Source organism: Sus scrofa, chromosome 4 (genome assembly GCF_054392235.1).
Source record: "Sus scrofa isolate SSC_HxYL_T2T_F1_AM1 chromosome 4, Sscrofa_HxYL_maternal_Yorkshire_Landrace_v2.0, whole genome shotgun sequence".
NCBI classification, from domain to species: Eukaryota; Metazoa; Chordata; class Mammalia; order Artiodactyla; family Suidae; genus Sus; species Sus scrofa.
This window is the reverse complement of record NC_139386.1, coordinates 57,201,941-57,220,099: the sequence shown is the minus strand read 5'-3', so window position 1 is coordinate 57,220,099 and position 18,159 is coordinate 57,201,941.

Genomic DNA, 18,159 nt, shown 5'->3' with positions numbered 1-18,159 from the left:
GTGAGCCAACAGCTAACTTACTGAATACAGAATCCATGCACAGGTAGTTGGAATGAGACATTAATCAACTTTACCCACCTGCATGTCATTTATTAGAAATGTAAACTGGGATTTCGCCCCCCAAAAAATAAAGAACTATGTCTGTGAAGTATAATTTATATAATCCTAAACACCAGGTGCTCTGTAGTTTTATAACAGTAGTTAATACTACACAGTGATATCGAATCCATGCCTGAGGACATTAAGGAGTTAATAGCAAAACCCCAAATTAGGCTCAGAATCTGGAGGAATGACTCTAGAAGGTAACTTCACACATTGTTCCAGCACTCCTGAGGAGACTTTCAGTTAGAATTCAGGTTATTAAATTTTTCTCTACCTTTAGACGTTACAATTTATTTAACTGCTCTTAAACTCACAAAACTCAAAACAGAGATGGGCAGTTTTCAAATCAAAGGTAGTCAGAACTACACTTATCAATTCCTTTCTAAAATTCACTAAGTAGAACTGACTTCTTCAGGTAGCACTAAAGCATGTTTATGTTTAGCAGCAACATGGAAATAGTAGTAGTTGAAATAAAAATGAAATTAGGGGCTCTATGTTCAGACAAAACACTGACAAAAGTCAGTATTCTTTCCAAAGAAACAATCAGTTCTAAGTGATAGTGATCATCAGGAGGCCAACTAGAATGGGACATAGACAAAGATCTTTAGGAGATAGGAATGTGTTGTCAAGAAGTAGATGGTAAGAATAGAACTAGGACAAAGGTGTTATTGACACACAGCAAAATTCACATATCTTAAAAGTACCACTCAATGAATTTTCACCTTTGTATGTAACTATCCATTTTAAGACATAAAAAATGTTCTGTAACAATAGCTATCTTCTGGTCTATACCTTCCAGAGGTAGTCACCATTCTGATTTCTTTCATCAGAGCTGAATTTCACTTGTCACTGAATTTCATAAATTTTACTGATATATTATTAAATAGGGATTTTAATTGGAGGCATATTTTCACATTGGATGTATTGTTTGCTTTTTTTTTCAATGTATTTGTTAATATTAATGGTATGGACCAATTATTTTCCACAAACCAATTCTTCCCACTAGAATTTTAAATAATATGTGCAATGTTTATCCTTGCATTAATAAAGAACACTTTGTGAACCAGGTGAAAATTGCAAGCAAGAATATACTAGGTCACTGTGGGTAGACCAGGTGACCAATGGTTATTACCTAATAATGGCCTGTTCCTTGAACAAAGTCCTTCTGTGCACCATGTTACCTCTTATTTCCCTGAGCTCTTTTTTATGATTGTTTCATTTGACACAATACAACCCTGTAGAGTAATGAATATTTTAATGCATCTCATTGTGGATTAGGAGTGGTGAATTTCAGGGACGTGATAGATTTGGTGCACAAAAGGAGTCTTATCTCTCCCCACTAGACTACACTGCTTCCTTCTTGCCTGTAATAATTATGGTCATGCGATCTAAGAGAGACTTATTACAAGCACTGCACATTAAATGTCTATGCTTTAGCTCCAGGTTGTACCATAGCATGTTGTCATTTTCTCTTTCTCTTCCCCTCATCCCCCACCTTAAAGGAATTTTTATGAGTATGTAAAAAAAGCCAAGATATAGTTTGTTATTGCTAAGGAAAAGTAAATAATCATAGTATCAGAAAAAAAGAGATAAGGAAAGTGAGACAAAATTTGAGTATCTGATGTCACTTAACAAGAATAGGTTATGAGAGTGTTACTTACGCACAGGGACCTAGAGTTAACCTGATTCCTGATGATCTTCCCAGGATGAGGGATCAGAGAACCTTGTCACTGAGTCTTTTTCCACTCTTGCAGGGTTCTTTCAGTGTTTAGAGCCTCCAGTTTAGAACGCATGTGGATTAGACCCATCTCTTAGAGGAGTTTCACATTCAGTCAATCTTAGTCGAAGTCGAGAATAGACTGTATTACATTTTAACATTTCTTCTAGCTCAGGGTTTTATGATTCTTTGGAGATTCATAATTTCCAGTGTCTATGACATTCTCTGATATTAAGCTGAGTTTTTCTAATTTACTGCCTCGCACTAAATAGTGCCCTAGCGGTCTGAAAAATGAATGTGTGCGCCCAACCCTAAATACAGTATTTAGTACACTTGCCACTATTCCTCTCTTCTTTGCATATTTTCATTTAGGAGTATCTCCTGTGAGCAGGGAAAGAAGTCTTTGTCAAAAAGCAGTATAAGTTGAATTCTGTGTTCACCATATATTAGCCACAGAATGTTTGGTCTCAGGTTTCTCTTTTCAGAAAGAGGGGGAAGTTATATATACCTCCCAAGGTGCTAAATGACTTAGAGTCAACAAAACTTCGGGCAAGATATCTTGAACATAGACTAAGAGTTTCTAAATACTAAATATGTATTTTTATATATCACTTCTCCACTTCTACTGAGATTCAATTCTAAATTAACTTTCAGATTCAGATCAATGTCTCTGCTGTATGTCTTGTACTCATCACCTCATATAATATGATAGCCTCCTCATTTTTTTTTCTTTAATATATGATTAAGGTATAAAATGCAGTGGAAAATGCAGCTGCCCTCCTTCAATATTTTATTCTCTACCCAGAAAGCCTACAATGTTAAATCCAATTAGCTTAGCATAGCCAACAAAGCCATCACAACCTTGTCAACTTACTTCCCAAACATGTCATGCAACACCATCTCCTACAGATATCTTTAACTGCATTCAAATATTGGTTGTTTCTTAAATTAGCCATTTTTGTGACCCTTTAATACCATTACTTTCTTTTTTTGGAGGATGAGATAAACATTTATTTATTTTTTAACTCAGTGAATTTTATTACATTTATAATTGTACAACCATCATCACAACCCAGTTGTATAGCATTTCCATCCCAAAACACCAGCCCCCAACCTGTCTCCTTTGGAGAACATAAGTTTTTTTTTTGTTTTTTGTTTTTTGTCTTTTAGCCTTTTTCTAGGGCCACTTCCGCAGCACATGGAGAATCCCAGGCTAGGGATCGAAATGGAGCTGTAGCCACCGGCCTACACCAGAGCCACAGCAACACGGGATCCGAGCCGCTTCTGCAACCTACACCACAGCTCACGGCAACACCAGATCCTTAACCCACTGAGCAAGGCAAGGGAACGAACCCACAACCTCATGGTTCCTAGTCGGATTCGTTAACCACTGAGCCACGACAGGAACTCCTCATAAGTTTTAAAGTCTGTGAATCAGTATCTGTTCTGCTAAGAAGTTCATTGTATCCTTTTTTAGATTCCACATGTAAGTGATAGTTTATGACATTGGTGTCTCACTGTCTGTCTAATTTACTTATCATGATAATTTCTAGGTCTACCCATGTTGCTGCAAATACCATTATTTCTTTCCTTTACATGGCTGAGTAATATTCCATTGTGTATATGTACCACTTTTTCTTTACCCACTCCTCTGCCAGTGGACATTTAGGTTGTTTACATATCTTGGCTATTGTATATAGTCCTGCAATGAACATTGGAGTAAATGTATCTTTTCAAGTCATGGTTTTTTCTGGATAGATGCCTAGTGTGGGATTGCTGGATCAAATAGTAATTCTATTTTTATTTTTCTGAGGAATCTCTATACTGTTTTCCACAGTGGTTGCACCAATTTACATCCCCACCAACAGTGTAACAGGGTTCACTTTTCTTCACACCCTCTCCAGCATTTATTGTTTGTAGACTTTTCGATGACAGCTATTCTGGCTAGTGCAAACTGTTACCTCATAGTGGTTTTGATTTGCATTTCTCTAATAATTAGTGATGTTGAACATCTTTTCATGTGTTTTCTTGACCATTACTTACTGACTATGAGATGCTTCATCCATTTTTTTTTTTTTCCCACTGTACAGCATGGGGATCAAGTTATTCTTACTTGTATACATTTTTTTCACCTACCCTTTGTTTTATTGCAATATGAGTATCTAGACATAGTTCTCAATGCTACTCAGCAGGATCTCCTTGTAAATCTATTCTAAGTTGTATCTGATAACCCCAAGCTCCCAATCCCTCCCATTCCCTCCCTCTCCCGTCAGGCAGCCACAAGTCTATTCTCCAAGTCCATGATTTTCTTTTCTATGGAGATGTTCATTTGTGCTGGATATTAGATTCCAGTTATAAGTGATATCATATGGTATTTGTCTTTGTCTTTCTGACTCATTCCACTTAGTATGAGAGTCTCTAGTTCCATCCATGTTGCTACAAATGGCATTATGTCATTCTTTTTTATGGCTGAGTAGTATTCCCTTGTGTATATATACCACATCTTCCTAATCCAATCATCTGTTGATGGACATTTAAGTTGTTTCCATGTCCTGGCTATTGTGAATAGTACTGCAATGAACATGCGGGTGCATGTGTCACTTTTAAGTAGAGTTTTGTCTGAATATATGCCCAAGCGTGGGATTGCGGGGTCATATGGAAGTTCTATGTATAGATTTCTAATTTTTTTACATCATAAACTTCAAGACATTCTTCAAGTTTAGATATTACCTTCCTAAAGTTCTTCAGTGAGTATTCTCTTCTGGGTTTCCATGGAAAGCTGTTTTGCTGATGTAATGTTCATCTAATTACATAGCAATAAGTCTGTGTGGGCACATAGGTTTTGATAATGAGAGACAGATATCATCTCCCTCAGAAAGGAGTATCAAGGTCTACCCTATGTCGAATATATTAGTCTCTCTTCTGCTCACACATAGTACACTGAATATACTCTTGTTTTTTTTGATGTTTAACTAACTTTATTTTTGGCTTATTTTTCTATCTCTTAATCCCCCTCCTAGTCACAGGTCTGTGAACTCAAAGACACTGAGTTTAATTAATTTATTTGCTATTTATTTATTTACATATACAGACTTTTATCAATAAGACTTGGGCTTGACACAGAAGAATCACACCCTTAATGTTTGATATTTTTCGCTTTTATCTACAGAAAATCAAGTTGAGTAAATCCCTCATGAAAGACTGTGTAGTTCTAGGTGATCGCTTTGGAACTTCAGTTGGTTTGGTATGACAAAGGAAGAAAAGGGAGGAAATAACTACTCCTAAAAGTTGTCCTATAAGAATGCAAACAAGGCACCTGGGAATTGTTAATTTACATTAATTTTTGTGTTTACTCACTCAATATCTTATGTTTATGAATTGCTCATGTACAATGCTATATATACTTGCAAATATGGTCCTTACCTCTCTGAAATTTGATATGACCAATTCAGCTTGACTGACATGGTTACCATTTTGTGTCATTGTCATGCGCAGGTTATTGGCATCTTCTGTCAGGCATCTTGAGTGGTGAAGGAAACGGAGTCAGTAAATTTATACCTCTGCCTTTATTTCTACATTGAAAACTTTCAGACTCTTGAGTGGTGCCTGACTTATTATCTGTGTCATTCCTTACATTACACATGTTCTGACCACTCACTTCACTTTTTCTTGATGTTTAAGATACGTATTAATATTGTCACTCAGGGAACTACAATGCTAAAGTACTCATTGTATTATTGCAATTTGTATCATGTATAGAAGCTAAAGTACAATAAATTATCTACACTAGCCACTCTAGCTTCCTGATGGAGATTCAGAATGAAAATGGCATGTATGAACAGAAACATTGACACTGGAACAGGAGCCTCACTCTTAAATACATTGTGTAGACAGCCCCAAATTTCTCTCCTCTGTTTCATTGGAGGTTGAAAAAAACAAAGAATATATTTTAAATTTACATGAAAATAAGGTATATTCCATATGCAGCATAGTAGGAAATGTCATTGTTACTCAAACATAGCATAAGCCCTTTCTTTCCTTCCTTGTTTCCATTTTTGTCCTTTTTAAAATTTTTACTTCCATCATTTCATTGTTCCTTCTGTCATTTCTATGTCAAGTATTTTATAACATTCTTTTTAGTGAAAAATATGATACCATGGCTTACAGAAAATACTGATTTTTAAAAAAATAACCAACAGAAAAGTTCTTTCCAGGAATTCTCTGTGGCACAGCAAGTTAGAGACTGGTATTATAACTGTAGTGGCTTAAGTCATTGCTATGGCACAGGCTCAATCCCTGGCCCAGGAACTCATATGTGCTATGGATGTAGCTCAACCCCTCAAAAGAAAAACTCTTAAAGTCTTTAAGAGTTTATATGGGTAGCAGGTGGTTTACTTGGGAGGGAGAGGATGGCAGAACAAAAAATATAGCTATGATAATGATCACAACAGTTAATGGTTAACAGAAGATTACTATGCATCAAGAAATATTCTAAGCACTATACCTGCATTATATATTTAAGTATTGCTGTAAAAGAATTTTATTAGAACTATAAAAGAGATAAACTGAAGGTTTCATAGCCATAAATAGGGAGAAATTACATTTACTTGGGGATATAATTGTGAAATATTTCAGCAAATAACATTTGAATCTGCAATTCAAGGATAGATAATTTTGTGCTGTTAGAGAAGGGATAGATAAGGAACTTTTCCCAAACTAGATGGTATATACTTGTCACTTAGAAATTTCTTTTAGAGATTCATATACTTCAGAAGCAGAATCTTAGAGTGAGATTCAGTAGTGAGGTGTGTGAAGAGAAGCAAAATAATTTCTGTCTTAACAAATGACTGCAATAGAGCAAAATTTTAAGTATGTGTGATGTATGTAACAGTACTATCATGTGCAAAAAATAAGGGCATTTGAAAAAGAAAGCAAATGAAGGGGAATTTACAAATTTTGTTCTGATTTTATTAACTTTACTCATTGAGAATGGGAATGATCCCTTCTACTGCTAAAGTAGGGTATTTAACACTCACCTTAGAATAAGTACTTCATATGTATGCCTTATTAGATAAATTATTATTTGATTTGTCTGGATATTATATTCATTGGGATTTACTGTTATTTGACCTAAAAATAACCAAATTAGAAAGTTTGAAGCCCTGATGTGTATCTAGCTCTAATCATGCAAACTTGAGCAAGCCATTTTTTCATATATTCAAGCTTCTAATTAAAAAGGGACAAATGAACAAGAAGTCTTGATTTATCCCAGCTCTAAAAACTTATGATTTTATTACTTGGTTGATATTTTAGTTAACCTATGAAAATTTTATTTTCTTTATTGTTGTTCATTTAAGAATAAATTAATTGCCTCTTCTAAAGCATGTGTTTATTATCTATTCTTAATGATCAAATTCTCTCAACAATGTTCAAAGACACAGAAATAAAAATTAGAATTAATGACCAGGGAAGAAATATCCATGTGACTATACATAGACATTTTGTATTTTTTAAAAATATTTTGATTAAGATATAATAAACCTTCATCATAGCCAATCAGTAGTAAATATGTATAATCAAGATCAGCGTTATACTCGAATGCTTCATACAGTATGATCATAGCATTCCTCATATATTTAAATCAATACTCATCTCCTCTGGTGTATAGATTGAGTGTTTGTGCCTGCCCCCCCCCAATTAATATGTTAAAATCTAATCCTCAATATGATGGTATTAGGAGATAGGGGTTTGGGAAAGTAATTAGATCATAATGAGATTAATGCCTTCATAAATTCCCTTACCCTCCAACCATTTGAGGACACAGAGAAGATAGTCTTCTGTGAACCAATAGGCTGTCACCAGATACCAAATCTGCCTTCACCTAGATCTTGGACCTCCAAGCCTCCAGAACTATGAGCAACATATATCTCTTGTTGATCTGCTGCCCAGACTGTGGTATTCTGTGAGAGCGGCTTGAAGACAATATGACATCTTGTTATATTTTTCTTGCAGGTATCATTGGTTTGAAGTGACACTATTTTAAATATTGATTCATTCTTTGAAAATACTGAAAAAAACTATTACACAGTGGTCAAAGATCAGGACAGAATATCAAAAACACTTTCATTTGCTTTGAAGTCTAAGACTTGGGTTAGCAAAAAGTGTATTCTGCTGACACAAGACAAAGAATAACTTTCATGAATTAAAAAGTTGAGAGTAATTCTAAACTCTGCCAAATACCCTGGGCAAACCATTGATGCGAGAGCAGTTCATTCTCCTTAAAGGTAAAATAAGGATAATTGTACCTGTCCCCTACCAACTGCACAGTAAAATTAAGAGGATTAACAATTCAGTCTAGTGCTTTGAGGTCCTCAGAGAATGGCAATAGAAAGTAAAATGTGCCATCATTAATATGGGCCTGTGGCATATATCTTAACCTCTCTTATCTTTGCTCCCTCATCTGTAAAATGGGGGGATAATAACCTCCTGCCTTTCCTAATTAATCTCTATGTGGATTAATTAGTAAATGATGGCTCTATACTACCTGATGGGAGAGAAATCACATTGCTGACTAAAGGATTGGCAATAGGCTACAGTTTTATAAATAAATGCTCAGACTCATTTGTTAAAGTGGGTGTGCCCTATACTTTGACAATTTGTAACCATTCTGCTTTAGATTCACCAATTTAATCTCTATGAACTTAACATATCAAATTCTTAATAAGCAAATTCCTAAAAAACTTGTCTTTTTACTCTTAAAAATGAAACATCCTGCTCTTTTTCTCTCTGTCTCTTTCTCTCTCCATTTCCACCCCACCCCCCAGCCAGCCTATGCCTGTATTTTCTCCACACTAATCTTCTCTCTCCTCTCTCTAAATAAACACTTAATTGCCTCACTAAAAAGAAGAAAGAAACATTCTTTCCTTGTCCTCCTGTCCTCAGTTTCAACAGAAACTTTCAAGTTGATGATGTCTTCAAATTTCTCATCGCAAGAAAAAAAAATTAACTGTGTATGGTGATGCTACCTAGATTTTATGGTGATAATCATTTTTCTATGCATAAATATTGAATCATTATGTTATTAACCTGAAACTAACATAATGTTTTATGTCAATTGTACATCAATAAAATCTCCCTCATTTTCAAATTTTGTTTCAGCATAGTTAGACCTATACACTCTTGAAAAGTTCATTTCTGCTAAATAATACTATTATTTAGTATGTGGGATATCTGTTTATTTTCTATAGATAATAAACCTATGAAAATGTGAATTTACATTAAAATTATGAGTATAGTATCCAGAAAGATAGCTTTTATACTAGAATTCATCTTGAGTAGCATTTAAACTTTTTTAATTTTTTTATTTTATAAAACTGCTGACATTTATTTTCTTTCATATTATCGTAGACTATGTAAAAATTAGTTAACTATAAAAAGTGGATATTATGTTCTGAAACAATTGTTTTGGCCAGCAACTGAAAATACTGCAGGGTTTTAAGACCTTATGAGGATAGTTTTACTTAGGATGAAACTTGGTTCTGCAGGTGTCCTGTTGTGTTTCTGCATTCACAGTTAAACAATTCCACATAACACTAATTACATTACATTGGCTAAACAGGCATAGTAAGATTTTTTTTCCATTTTCACAGAGTCAAACTGGCACAGTAATGAGACAAACTCACTAGGCAGGGAGGACTTAATGTTGACTATGTTCTTCAACTATTCTTAAGATAGTTTTCAGCTGATGCTACAAGACCATTTACCTGAGGTAAAGAACAATAGCTTCAGTTTTCTATTTTCTATATATCCCACAGAGCTCATCAAGAGGAATTTTCTTGAATCAATTCAACATATTCTAAGTAAGAAACAGTCCTTAGAATACCAAAATCTACATAGCACATATAATTATTTTTGCATTTTATTTTATTTTTAATTAAATTTTATTGGGGTAGAGTTGACGTATTGTTGTGTTTGTTTCAGTATACAGAAAAGTAAATAAGTTATGCATATATAGAGAGAATATATACACACGCACACAATATTTCTCTCTCCTTTTCCACCCCACACTATATGCGCACACTATATGATAGAGATTATCATACTAAGTGAATTAAGTCAGAGAGAGAAAGATATCATAAGATATCATTATATGTGGGTTCTAATAAAAATGATTAAAATGGGTTTATTTACAAAATGGAAACAGGTGCATAGATATCAAAATCAAATTGATGATTACCAAATGGAAAACATAGGGAGAAGGGTAAATTAGAAATTTAGGATTAACATATACACACTACTATATGTAAAATATACAAGAAACAAAGACCTACTCTATTGCAGAGAAAACTCTACTCAACATTCTATAATAATCTGTATAGGAAAAGAATCTGAAAAAGAATGGATGTATGTATATGTATAACTGATTCACTTTGTTGTACACCTGAAACCAACATGATATTGTACAACCTATACGTCAATAAATAAATAAATAAATAAAAAGGTAGATTGAATCAATGATACCAATATTGGTGCTTAACCAGAGATAAACTCCTATTTAATATTCAGCAAATGATTGTTAGATGAATTATTTCATTCAATTTAAGATTGCATTTTGCTTCTAATAATAAGGCAGACTGTTTGATCCATTGTTTCTCTCATGTAGTTGAAAAGCATTTTCTAAGGTCAGAATACTAATTTATTTGATTACAAAAAACAGAAACCAGTTTTGGTTAGCTTAGACAACATACGTGTTTGTGTGTGTGTTGTGTGGGTGTGGGTGTATGTCTGCATGTATATGTTCCACACAGCAGAGTGAGGAGTTATAGAATCTAGGGAATTATTGAATGGAGTACTGGCAAAAGCTAAGCATCGACTTTAAAAAAGTCTTTAAGTTACAGAATAAGAGCATTTGAATTTGGAGAGAAGGTAATTACTAATGTGCAAAAAAGATTCAGGTATTTACTCGGTGCTTACTTGCCTGTATGAGAGGATTTTTTTCATTTCTTTAAACAAAGTATGCTCTTTTGCCAAAATGTATTTACTCAGTTAAGATCTGTAGAGGTTAAGCTCTGTTTTAAACTGTCAAAGTAAATTGGTCATCAGAATATCAGATTTAGTTTTTTTGATCTTGTCTAACAACCTCAAAATTAGATTAACTGTACTCAACTGCATCAAAGCCCAGAAACCGAAAATAAACTTCACTTCATTTGTATATTATGAGGCTATATTTAGACCTAGCTTCAGTGTTCTGTTTTATTACTAATGCAAGCTTCAGTTGATCAATACTTTATTTTTAATGGTAAGTGAAGATTCTATTTTGAACATTGCATTGCTCTTCTTTGTTATTTATAGAAATATCTTTTTTATTAAGAACATAAACTTTGGAATTAGACTTTCCCAGCTTCTTTTAAAGCAGTGCTGCAATTAATCTCTCTTGTGTTTGCTTCTGGATCCCTGAAGCACCTAATGTTTACTCCATCTGAAATAAGAGTTCTCCTCTAGTCATCCTTCACACTTTGCAGCATTTCTCCTGCAGATTTGAAACTCTGGTTTGCACTAGATTTTTATCCTATGTGTCTAATGCCATCTTTCATCTGATTTCCAGACACTCACACACACACACACTCACACACACACACGCACGCACATGCACACTTCATACTTATGTATTTCCCCCCTCCTAGGTTTTGGGGCTGAAGAATAGAAAGAAGCTGGTCAAACATATCCTATTCTAGTCTGTTGTGTTAATCAATTTTCAGTTGACTATTCTTTTAAGTCAATATAAAAGTTTGAATTTTACACTTCAGGTATTTGATAGAAACAGTGAAATTTTAAGTGTGGAATAGCATGCTCAGATATATGAGAAAGATAAATCTTGCAATTTTTGAGGGTCAGTTTGAAAAGTTTCAAGACTAGAGAAAGAGCTCTTTAAATAATTTGAGAATTATTAAGGTAAAATTAATGTAGAATCTCTCATAAGCAAGAAAGGTATAGAAGAAATACTGCATGATAGCAGTTTGAATGCACAGAGTTCCCTAATTAGATGTGGAGATGAAAGAAAAGACAGCTTAAGATGCCTTCTGAGTTAAATTTCTATGTTAATGAGAGAGTGGTTACAGGTGCCATTCACTAAGGTAGAAAATTAAAAGAAGAGGACTGGGTTAAAGTAAATATAATCTACCTTTTGGTCTTGAATAACTAATTTATAACTCATAACCAATAACTGGGAAGGAGATAAGGATTTAAGGAGAGTTAGGATGTAGGTGTTAAAGTGATAAAAAGCTATGAAGTTGCAAGAGAGTTTAGGTGAAGCAAAAACAGAATCAAGGACAAAAATGCTGAATGAAAATAAATAATGGCTAAATAAAGGAGGAGAGAGAACAAAAAAATCATAAAGGTGAAAAGACAAAAAGAGAACATAAGTGAATAACGTCATGGAATAAAAAACCAAGAAAAATTCAGTGGAGGTGGGGAGCTCTGTCCAAACACATAGAAGACACAGCCAACCCAAATTAACCTTCTAGATTGAGAATTAGAAAGGTGATTTTTTTATATAAAACATTTGAATTGAATGAAGGAGTCAGGTAGGAGAATGAGTAGAGAGTGAGCCTGCAGAGAAGCATTGAAAGTACCAAATCAGTATATGCAGTCTTATGATATCATATATAAGAAAATACATATAGTGATCAATATCTATCCAAAATAAAAATAAAATATCAAATATAAGTAAATATGAAATGAAAATTAAATTTAAAAATAAGAAGCAGGCTTTCTTTCTTTCTTTCTTTCTTTCTTTCTTTCTTTCTTTCTTCCTTTCTTTTTTTAGGGCCACACCTGAAGCATACAGAAGTTCCCAGGCTATGGATCGAATCAGAGCTGTAGCCGCTGGCCTATGCCACAGCCATAGCAATGCAGGATACGAGGCTTGTCTGTGACTTACACCACACCTCATGGCAATGCCAGTCCTCTATTCATTGAGTGGAGCCAGGGATCAAACCCTCAGGGATACTAGTTGGGTTTGTCACCACTGAGACACAAAGGGAAATCCAAAAGCAGAATTTCTAATGAGTATTTTTTTGAAAACTGTTCTAATGAGTATTTTTTTAAGAGTTCTAATGAGTACTTTTTTTTAAAGAGAACTCCAAATTTATTTTATTTTATTTTCGTTTTTTGTCTTTTGTCTTTTCAGAGCCGCACCCGCGGCCTATGGAGGTTCCCAGGCTAGGGGTCCAGTTGGAGCTGCAGCTACCGGCCTATGCCAGAGCCACAGCAATGCTGGATCCAAGCTGAGCCTGTGACCTACACCACAGCTCACAGCAACGCCAGATCCTTAACCCACTGAGTGAGGCCAAGGATTGAACCCACAACCTCAAGGATCCTAGTTGGATTCGTTTCCACGGCACCATGATGGGAACTCCGAGAACTCCGAATTTAAATATCAAATGTCAATATATTTTTACTGGTATTTCAGTTATTTCTTGGAATAGAGTACTTGTGAGAATAGAAATATCTTCAGATAAGTTCTGTATCCATTATTTCTGGTCATACAGAGAGAACACTACACTGTGCTATGTAAAATGAGGGAATTGGGGAGAAATATAGAATGTCTCTTAAAATGGATCAAGTATAAACAATTGGCTCTATCTATTCTTAATTTGGCCAGTGTATAAGTTGTCTATTACCATAATAATACTGCATAACAAATCCCACAAATTTCAGTGGCATATGACAATAAATGTTCCTTTCTGCATATAAATCTGTGGGTCGGCTGGGTGTTTCTGCTGATATGGGCTTGGTTTAACTAATCTGAGCTCATGGGATTTTGGTCAATGGGTGGGTCAATGGCTGGGTGCTGCCTGGTCTAGAATGGCATCAAATACATCATTACAGTCTTCTCCATGCATTCACCTTATTATTCTAACAGTTTAACTCAGACATTTCCCATGATAATCTCATGGAGGAAAGACAAAGTAAAAATGTACAAGAATTTTTTTTTTAAATCATTGTTTCAATAGCATTTGAGAGCTATAACATTGACTGATGCAAATCATGTTCAAGCTAAGAGCGTGAGAAAACACTTGCAAATGGCATGGAAACAAGATGTGAAAAGCTGGAGCAGTTAATACAATAAATCACACACGATCTTGCATATACCAAAATAATATAATAATATAGATAAAGTGTTCAGGGAGCTTTGAAAAACATAGATGATCAAATAATTAGCTATAGCAAACATTATTAAGAAAGAAGCTATTACCAACCACCTGTGCAAAAAAGGCGGGGTGTACTTAATGCATTAAAAATGATACAACTTTTTCAGAGTTCCTGTCATGGCTCAGTGGTTAATGAACTCAACTAGTATCCATGAGGACGCAGGCTCAATCCCTGGCCTTGCTCAGTGTGGGTTAAGGATTTGGCGTTGCCATGAGCTGTGGTGTAGGTTCCAGATGTGCCTGGGATCCCACTGTTGTAGCTTGGTATAGGCCAACAGCCACAGCTCCAATTTGACCCCTAGCCTAGGAACCTCCATATGCTATGGATATGGCCCTAAAAAGACAAAAAAAAAAAAAAAAAAAAAATCTACCTTTTTGCTTTTTGACCAGATCCCATTCTTCTGAATATTTATTTTTATAAGTAAAAGTCTAATAAAATCTGCAGAGGGTATAAAGACAACTAGAAAAACTCACCTAAACATTGGTTTTAATTTTTAAAATGAAGCAAATAATATCCATAACAGTAGCTGGATTACTAGTTTAATTAAATAAATTGTGGCATAGACATTGTGAAAAATGCTAAAGAACTAAAAGATTTCCATTCTGGATCTTTTCAAGACTTTGTTCCCCAAGTATTTCCCCCCATCTCTCTTGTGAAATTCCCATTGACCAACAGCTAGTATACTATGACCACAGTCTTCCTGGACTAAGATACTGCCCCACAACTAACACAGCTCTGACATTCACAAGTGTGTCCCGTAAGATATTTAAACTCCTCATTCCTATAGAACACTCATCTTGCAGCTGTTTTTGAATTGGCACATTTTAATAAAGGCACGAAATAATGTCCATGGTTGTTTGTTCTCCTTCCACATTATAAAATGAATGAGCATGTATTTATTTTAAATGGAAAGTAGCATAAATATGCTACTGTGGAAGATACATAATAGAATCAAGTTTTTGCATAAGATACATGACAAACAATGATTACAAATAGACCAAGTAATTGCAAATGAAATATACAAAGTATGACCTTATTTTATTTTAAAATTGGTTTATATGAATAAACATATAAAAATGTATTTCCATGAGTATATATAAACATGACATAGATATAAATATAGATATCTACAATGCCATGTGTCAAAAAAGTAACAGTAATCGATAAGAAGAGAGTTTTAAATTTTTCGTTTGAGGAACTTCTAGGTTTTCTCATACATTCATAATCCTTTTACAGTTTATCAAATACATATATAGGGAGATATTTATTTTGAATGTACAAAATAGTGTCTATACTCAAGCTTATCAGGTTTATTATCAGATCTTGCCATTTATGCTTACTCAGGTATTTAAAACATAATTTAGAAATAAGTGAATAATTGAAAGTATTAAAAATCAAACATGAAAAGAAATGATTAGTCTAAATATTTTAAACACAAGTATTATGACTAAGATTTCAACTTTATTTCCCTAAGCTTGAGATTCAATAACTTTTTTTTATAGTAGTGGTCAGGCTCCAAATATCTTTTGCATGATATTCATTCACATTTGATATCAAACTTATATTTTACCTTTTATACTTAAGCCAGAATATTAAAACATTTTATTCCTTATATTCAACAGTTGGGGAAAAAATGTTTTTATATTTCTCAAGAAAACCAAACTCACTTTTGGTTACAGTTTTTAAAATGAGAAAAGCTATGTCCAGAACCTAATAAGCAGTGGTGCCACTAAACTAATCAATTTATAGATAACCTATTACAGACTGAGGCATATCAAATCAGATGTAGAAGGAAGCATTAATAAAATTTCTACAACCAGGGGTTCCTGTCATGGCATAGCAGAAATGATTCTGACTAGGAAACATGAGGTCTCAGGTTCAATCCCTGGCCTCACTCAGTGGGTTAAGGATCTGGTGTTACCGTGGACTGTGTTGTAGGTCACAGATGTGGCTGGGATCTGGCATTGCTGTGGCTCTGGAGTAGGCCGGCAGCAACAGCTTCAATTCGACCCCTAGCCTGGGAACCCCCATATGCCATGGGTGTGTCCCCAAAAAGACAAAAGACAAAAATAAATAAATAAATAAATAAAATTTCTACAACCAAAAAATTAATAATTGGCAATATCAGACAAGGCCACACTTGTCAAAATTTCTGGAGACAAAATAAGACAACAAAAATATAATATAAAGAACATATTTAAATTAATACAATTAATTTTTTAACTAGCTGTCAGTATGCACTGTACTAATCTCATAGAGAATTACATGAAAGTAGTAATTTGAACTATACTAGAGGATGGAGGCTTCATTCCTGGTACCAGAGCATGAATTAAAATGCCCTGTAGGGCAAGAGTACCCCATGATCCTGTCTCTCTGAATGGGTCTTATCTCCAGCAGGACAGGGCCCTGCACAGAGTGGGAGCAAAGAACATACCCCTGGCCAAGGTACTCAGGATTCTAGAACCACTGCCTGGTAGGATTTTCTTAATTAGGTGGACCTATACCACATCTGAATTGTTTAATATGATGGCCACTAGTCACATACAGATAATGAAAACTTAAATTGCAGCTTATAAGACAGAGGAATAGAATTTTTATTCAAAAAAAAAAAATTAAATTTAACATGTCACATGTGGCTAGTAGCTTCCAGATAGAGTAGTTCTATAGTTACCAGTCAATCTACTGTGTTAGAATCCCTGCTCAGTCTATTTCTTTGACTTGGTCACAAATTTTGGTTTAAAAAGTAAGGAAGTTAGTCATAATGAGTTTTCTGTCTGTTGTTCTTCTATTGATTAGTCATGCTAGTGATGTAAGAAACTATCAGTCACCTCTTTGAAATGCCTTGGAAATTAGTCACATAGATCAAAGCAAAATTTGAGAACCCAAGCAGCAAGAGAAACAGTAGAAACAGTCAGTCCTGGTTGGGCGGGTAAAAATATATGAGTCAGAGGGGTGGCACCTTATTGTCTTCTACTCATTGTGTAGACGTGTTGTTGACGAAGTCTGAAAATCTCTTAGATATGCTTATGATAATATAATTAATATCATAATTTAAATTTAAATATTATATTGTAAACTGTTCAAGTTGAAAAAAATTATTCTAGTCTTGTTTACTCTTAAATTATCATTCAGTAGCACTTGGCTTCAGTCTAATCTGACTTCGGCGCTCTGCCCCAAGTGAGAAACGTTTATTTATTTGATAGCACACAGAGCAGCAGCTCTCTGCGGAAGAGATGTGCAGCCAGAAACATAGTGAGCTGACTTTATGGTTGTGTTTGAATTTACAAATTAAAATGTATTTCAGTTTCCAAACAGGCAGTCCCTGTATGCCCAGTGGCCTTACTGCATCTTGCAGGAGAAGATAAAGAGTAGGAAAGTTGTCATGGGTCATTCTCACTCACTTAAGCCCCGAACACCTTGACCCTTAATGACTGGTCTAAGGGGAAAAAAAAAATTAGACCATGTAAGGTATGTGGCTAACTTTTTATTTCCTTTGACATTTTATTTTTCCCAACATGCTACTTCACTCAATAAAATCTGAAGACTATTTCAAAAAACACTGAAGTCAAAACTGTGGTCAAGTTGCTTAAAAATTTCTTGGGTCTTCCATCAGAAAATAAGGTGTATGGCCTGTATTGGTAAGTTTCCATTAAGCTGTGAAATACTTTGATTGCAAATGATTTTAGTTCCTTTGTGAACTCACCAAATTTTTTACTTACTTTAGAAGTGAAAACATCACCTCAAAAGAATCATGGTTTAAAATTACCAGATGATTAATTATTTTCCTTTCTCTTGAACTCATCTCCAAACTTCAGAAATATGCATATTCTTTTGTTTCATTTCCCATTCTTTCTTGGAGTTTTGTTATTGTTCTAAATTCAGTTAAATTCAGTTTTCATGCACTATTATCATCAAACTATGTTTATATTACTCTCCAAAAGCCATTTCACAGCCAAATCTCATAGCTCTGATTTGATCTCTTCAAACTTAAGAAAATATTGAAGCAAATAAAATCAAGGCAAATATTACAACTTAAAAGTAAATGAAAATGCACATTTCATTAAGTGGGCCAAGCAGACAAGTTTCTTTTTTTTATTCTGCAAATGAAAAATATGATCCTATAGTAC